The sequence below is a fragment of the Biomphalaria glabrata genome, chromosome 17 (genome assembly GCF_947242115.1).
Source record: "Biomphalaria glabrata chromosome 17, xgBioGlab47.1, whole genome shotgun sequence".
In the NCBI taxonomy this organism is placed as follows: domain Eukaryota; kingdom Metazoa; phylum Mollusca; class Gastropoda; family Planorbidae; genus Biomphalaria; species Biomphalaria glabrata.
Genome location: NC_074727.1, coordinates 21,638,141 through 21,644,140, shown reverse-complemented (window position 1 = coordinate 21,644,140; position 6,000 = coordinate 21,638,141). Strand labels below are relative to the sequence as shown.

Here is a 6,000-nt window from a genome sequence, read left to right as displayed (position 1 = left end):
TGCAGTGCTGCAACACCTGGTTTGTGGACCTGTGATGGTAACACGGAGGTGTTAAGCCCACTATCTCGCTCTCCCATGGTTCGTGTTGAGTGCGCTCTGGACTTCCGTATCGACAGTCCCGGGTTTGAATCCTGCCCACTGCCATTTCCCGCCGTCCCGCGGTTTCATTAACAAATAATTTTATATTTTAATTCTATCTTTAAAAACATATTGACTCCAACCCATCCCTTTATGTAAATGAACAAATGTTTCTTTTATAAACTATAGCTGTTCACTATTACTAGATTTAGTAAAAAACCCATCTGCGCCCGTGCATTACGCTCCGTCAAGAATTCACACATAGTCCTTGAAGATTGGCGAGACGTTGTCTACTTGACGACTTAACCTTGGGTTTTTCTGTGTATTTTTTTTTACCTAAAATCTAAGCGTCGACACTTGTTCGCCCGCCTCGGAATTGTGTTTAAAATAAAAAAAAAAAAAAGCACACAGCGTTGTGGCGACCTGGGGTGTCACGCGAGGTGAGAGAGAGAGCGAGAGAGAGAGAGAGAGAGAGAGAAGAAGTCGGGGGAAAGCAAGATTTTGTGTAATATACTTATTGTAATGTACTTTTTGTGTATGGAGTGTGTACACTCGCCATTTCTCCCTCCCTCCTCTCAGTGGCTCAATCAATACTCCAGTTCTCTCTATAAAGTAGTTGACCATTCTGGATATGCAGTTCAGTGCTCAGGTTTATTTCTACTTTGGATACCAACATTTGGTTTTAATTATGTGCTAACAAGGGAAGCAACTGAAATCTAAGGTAACTATTACACATTGTCTCTGGTGAAACTGTGTACAGTATATCTCTCGTGTTTATGTCCCTTTGTTTACAATGTCATGTAACTGAACATCTTCATAAACAAGACAGCACGAGACTTCCCCCATTTTTCCCGGATGTCAATAGTAGGTCTACATTCTCGTATAGCAGAAAAGATATTTTGACTTTTCGATTCTTAAATAATGTCTGTCCATTGTCAATCAAAAACAATCATCGCCGTATTCTTCTTTGTTCTCATTTGACATGTCGGAGGGTTCTGTTCAGTAATCCTATATCTGAGATGAACTGCGCAGTGGTATCCAGACCAAGCAGTTGTCCGTAGAGTTTTTGTTCGATAGGAGGGTTTTGAAACCAGAGTCTTGTTCGGGCCTCTTGATATAGTAGGCTGCTTTGAAGGACATGGCCAGCATTCTATGGTGATGCTCCACAAGGGCAGGTTTCGATAGTCCCGACTTTTAGCTTCCGGAACATATGTTGTCTCATTTTGTTGTGTCCTGTTCTGAGGGTCACCGTATAAGATGTATCGACTCAAATAGTGAAGATGTTCATACGTGGCGGAACAACTCTAAATAGCAATCTTTGTTTGGTGCATCCGGTGTACAGAATAAAGAAAACGGTGTAACATACTTGTTGGTTTTATAAGGTATCGGAAACACTGTCAGCACATTGTTTAAAGCATATAATAATAATAAAAACAAAGAAAATATGGGAACCTAGGCTTGGAGATTAAGCGTCTATGGAAATTGTCCAAAATAACAATATACCCCATTGTTATATCAACCGAGGGGATAATAACAACTGACCTCACAGACACCTTCAAGGCCCTTAACATTCCTAGGAACATCTTCGTTACCTGTCAGAGGGCGGTACTGCTGCAGACCTGCCACATCACCAGAAAATTCCTCAGTGGAAACTGTTATAGGGACTACGATGAATTTTGTTTCTCTTTAGCGAAACTCGACCCTGGCAGCGCCAGAGAATGACTACTCGTTCATTTCTAACATAATAATAATAGCGTTTATATAGCACTACTTTCATTCTTATAGCATCCTCAGAGCGCTATGGTTCAATCTCATTTGTGGACCAGTGGGAGGGGGTATCTGGGAGAAGGTTTTCCGTGCTGCCTGTTGGCGCTCAGTAAACTCAACTCTGCTCGAGTCGGGTGTCGAACCCCGAGCCCCCTTCATAGGTAGCCAAGAAAAGCCAAGTTCAAGCGTACTTAGCCTCTCGACCACGCTTTACGCCACGTATATCAACTCCCTCTGTCTGTCTGTCTCGGATCAAGCTTAAACTCCGCACAATTATTTATTGACACTGACAAGACATGACAGAGCGAATTGATATAAGCTTTTTTAAAACAAAAAAACGAGCCAGTATTTATAATACCTTATGGCGATGACATTCTGTGTCATTCTAAACTTGGATCTAATGACACAGAATCCAAACGTATGCCTGGGACCGAGAATGTGAGGTCCTTTTTTTTTGGTGACGGTACGCACCGGTACGGCGTACCGGCACTTTTTTCAATGTGGGGAAAAATTATTACTTTTCTTTACAATTAATTTATTAGTAGTTAAAAGTTAAGCAATCCATCACTGAGTGCCCCGGCATCTTTTTTTTTTTTTTTTTTTTTACAAAAAAGCACTGTGAATAAGTATTTATTTAATGTAGTCTCACAACGAGTAAGGTTTAAACATTGTTCAGAAATTGTTCAAATCATTAGGTTGTCTAAGTTGTCATTAGGTTGTCATTGAGTTGTCTATTGTTCTCTGTTGTTGGCACATGTACGTACGCATCTATCATACACATGCTCACATCCCAAACGAACGAAGTCCTTGAACTTGGTATTTTTTTTAAAGTAGCTGTCTAAAACTTCCGAGAAACACAATGACAAATGTTTCTTGTTGGTGTGTTCACTAGCTGACAGATCAGCAAAAGGAATTTCTATTGTAAATGTTTGTATGTCCAACCCTGGATCTGGGCTATTCAAAGCAAACAATGTGTCTGAATATTACTTATCATCGCTGTGGATAAGAAATGTGTTCTGCGCCTTTAAATACAGGCTGAATGTCCACTTTATTAATGTGGTCGTTTTCTCTACATCCTTACTACAAAATAACCTCTACCATTGACGGAACGGGCTCCGTTATCCAGATGTCTATAACTGTCATCAAACCAAGATTGTGGTCAATCAACTTTACAGTGAGCTCATGAAGAATTTAGTGGACTAGATATAAGTGGATTACGATTACTAGCAGGTCTGCTCTGGCGATATTTTTTTCTCCCAATGAAACCCCGGGACAACCAATTACCACCAATTGACACCGAGAGGTCCTGAGTTCTGTTAGAATCACCACAGACTCCAAAGATAAAATAGTGGTATCTGTAAGTAATCTTTTTTTAAAATAGTGTCCAAGAACAAACATAGCGCCACGCACCTCTCCAACGTTGTTTGTAAATCTCACATAAATAAGCAATTTACAAAATAACATTAATTACCATGCCACGCCTCCATGTGATCAATTTCCTTTCTGTACAAAATAATAATAATAGTCATTGAAAAGCATTTGACATAGTTAAAACCTATAACTACTTTTCTTTCGTTTAGGAAACCTCAGAATTTGTGCTACTGTTTATGTTTAGCTTTTTCATCCTAGGAATCCTTGGGCCTTTTTTCTTTTTCTTGTCTCTTTTTGGGCTTTTTTGTTTTGTTTTGTTTTGTTGTTTTAAACTTTACCTTTACCTATCCTTTAGTCTGGGACACCGTGCAATATTTGTCGACCGTCTATCCGGTCCTTTTTTTTTGTTAATTTGATTTAAAAGTTAAAAACAGTTAACACATTATTTTTATATCAATTGTAATACAAAAGAAATTATATAAAGCAATTTGTTATGAAGAAATTAATTTAGGACACATCATGGGCGTAGCCAGGATTTTTTTTCGGGGGGGGGGTTTTGGGGGGGGAATTTTTTTCTCCCCCCCCCCCCCCCACGAAAAAAAAATTATATGTATTTATGTGTGTGTGTGCACATAATCTTTATTACATTCTGACCCTTCATTCTTTCGGAAGACGTTTATTGTGCCCTAGAATAGGTTCTTCCATGAATTAGTGGACAAATTGTAGATTCCCCGCCATTACTAGCAAAGGGGTCTGGGGGAGCGCTAGGAGCTCCCCCGGCGCGGTTCGAAGCCCCGCCGCCAAGCACTATTTCTGATATTGAAAACCAACAAAATGCATATTCTGAGGTATCTACAGTGCATTTTCCTGATATTAAAAAGTTCTATTTCAAAAACCTAATGTGCTATTCTTACTGACTTAGACCCTCCCGCGCCGTTCGGAGCATTTTACGTCAAGCTGTTTCCATAAAAATCTGTTACTGGTAATGTCTGAAGCCTCTTCCCACCTACCATGAGGACCTCCATGAATGAGTGGCGTCAAGTTGTACTAGGATATCATCGCAACTCTTCTTATGCGTAATTTATTTTGTCGGAGAACATGTCCCGCAAACCTCATGCGTCGCTCTCTCACAATCTTACTAAGGGGTCGACTCCCAGTTCGGCCTTGATTTAGACCTGATCTCTATAACTGACTCCTAAAATCTGTCTTAGCCATCTTTGTTGAGCTACATTTAGTGTTTTTCGATTTCGGTAGATGACTATTCACTGCAGTTTATTAATGGAGCCCTGCCACTGGTAAAAATGTGTAACTCTCTTGAATACGCTCCTGGAATTAAGTGACTGTAGTTTGCTTTAGATTTTATATCGAAAAGAGAAGTTTTATCGTCAAAATCTTCTGTTGGGGGTTTTCCACCTCAAAATGCTCTGTAGGGGGATCTTAAACTCAAAACCATTTGGAGGGGTTTTAAACTTTTAAAAAAAGCCATCTGTAGAAGAAGGGTTTAAACTCAAAACCCCCGATTGGATTGGCTACGCTCAAATAATTTTAGTGTGTAATTTGCTTTTTTTTATATTGAAGATGTATCTTTAGCACCAAACCCCTCTGAATGGGGGTTTAAACTCAAAACCCCTTTTGGCAACGCTCATAGCATTTGAGTGCGTAATTTGCTTTTTTTCTTACACTAAAGATGTATTTTTTTCCTCAAACCCCCCGGGGGGGGGGGGTTAAACTCAAAACCCCTTTGACTACGCTCATAGATTTTGGAGTGAGTAATTTTCTTTTATTTATATTGAAGAGGTACTTTTTAGCTTCAAACTCCACTGGAGGGGAGTTTAAACTCAAAACCCCTTTGACTACACTCATAACATTTTGAGTGTATAATTTGCTTTGTTTTTATTATTAAAGAGGCAGTTTTTACCTTCAAACCCCGCTGAAGTGGGATTTAAACTCAAAACTGAGTCAAAACCCATTTAGCTACGCTCATAACATTTTGAGTGCGTAATTAGCTTTTTTTTTATATTAAAGAGGGGGTTTATCGTAAATTTTAGACGGGGTTTTAAAATCAAAATCTTCCTTAACTGTGCTCTTGGAATTAGGGGATTTTCGTTTGCGTTTTTGTTTTGTTTTGTTTTATAGAAGAGGGGGAGTTAACTGCAAAAACCCCAGGTAGGGGGTTTAAAACTCAAAACCCCTAGTAGGGGTTTTTAAACTCGAACCCCTCTGGTAGGTGTTTTAAACTCGAACCCCCCTGCTAGGGACTCGAACCTCCCTGGTAGGGGGTTTTAAACTCGAACCTTCCCTGGTAGGGGGTTTTAAACTCGAATCCCCCTAGTAGGGGGTTTTAAACTCAAAACCCCTTTGGTTGTGCTGTGGCAAGTGATGGTTAAGTATTAAAATCTCACCTAAAATAAACAAAATCAAAGCAAAAAATCAGTCACTAAATTCCGTCCCCCCCCCTTCCGAAGGGGGGAATTTCATTTCGGGGGGGGGGTTTGAACCCCAACCCCCCCCCTGGCTACGCCCATGGGACACATATATTCCAACATTTCCAGTATGGCCGTGCTGCAAAAGTTTCAGAAAATGATGATACTGTCATTTGACAATATTCTTGAACATTTCGTTCTCGATTCAAATTTGTCCAAACACAATTAGTTTAAGGACTTACGAGTTATTCAAATGTATTTCCCCTCAATACTTTGCTGCAACAATGTTTCCTTTCAAGAACCCAAGACGAAGGACCTCTATCACAAGGAACTCTTTGCGGTCTGTTAGAGTTACAAAAGT

General features: G+C 39.8%; 1 protein-coding gene across 1 annotated transcript in view; it reads left to right on the top strand.

The window, feature by feature from the left end:
• The first annotated feature begins 539 nt into the window (after positions 1-539).
• The window catches only part of LOC106076445 (uncharacterized), a 110,072-nt gene continuing 104,611 nt past the window's right edge, over positions 540-6,000 (top strand). Inside the window, exon 1 of the mRNA XM_056015695.1 lies at positions 540-799. The gene's annotated coding sequence lies outside the window, so the exon portion shown is untranslated. The remainder of the gene's footprint in view (positions 800-6,000) is intronic.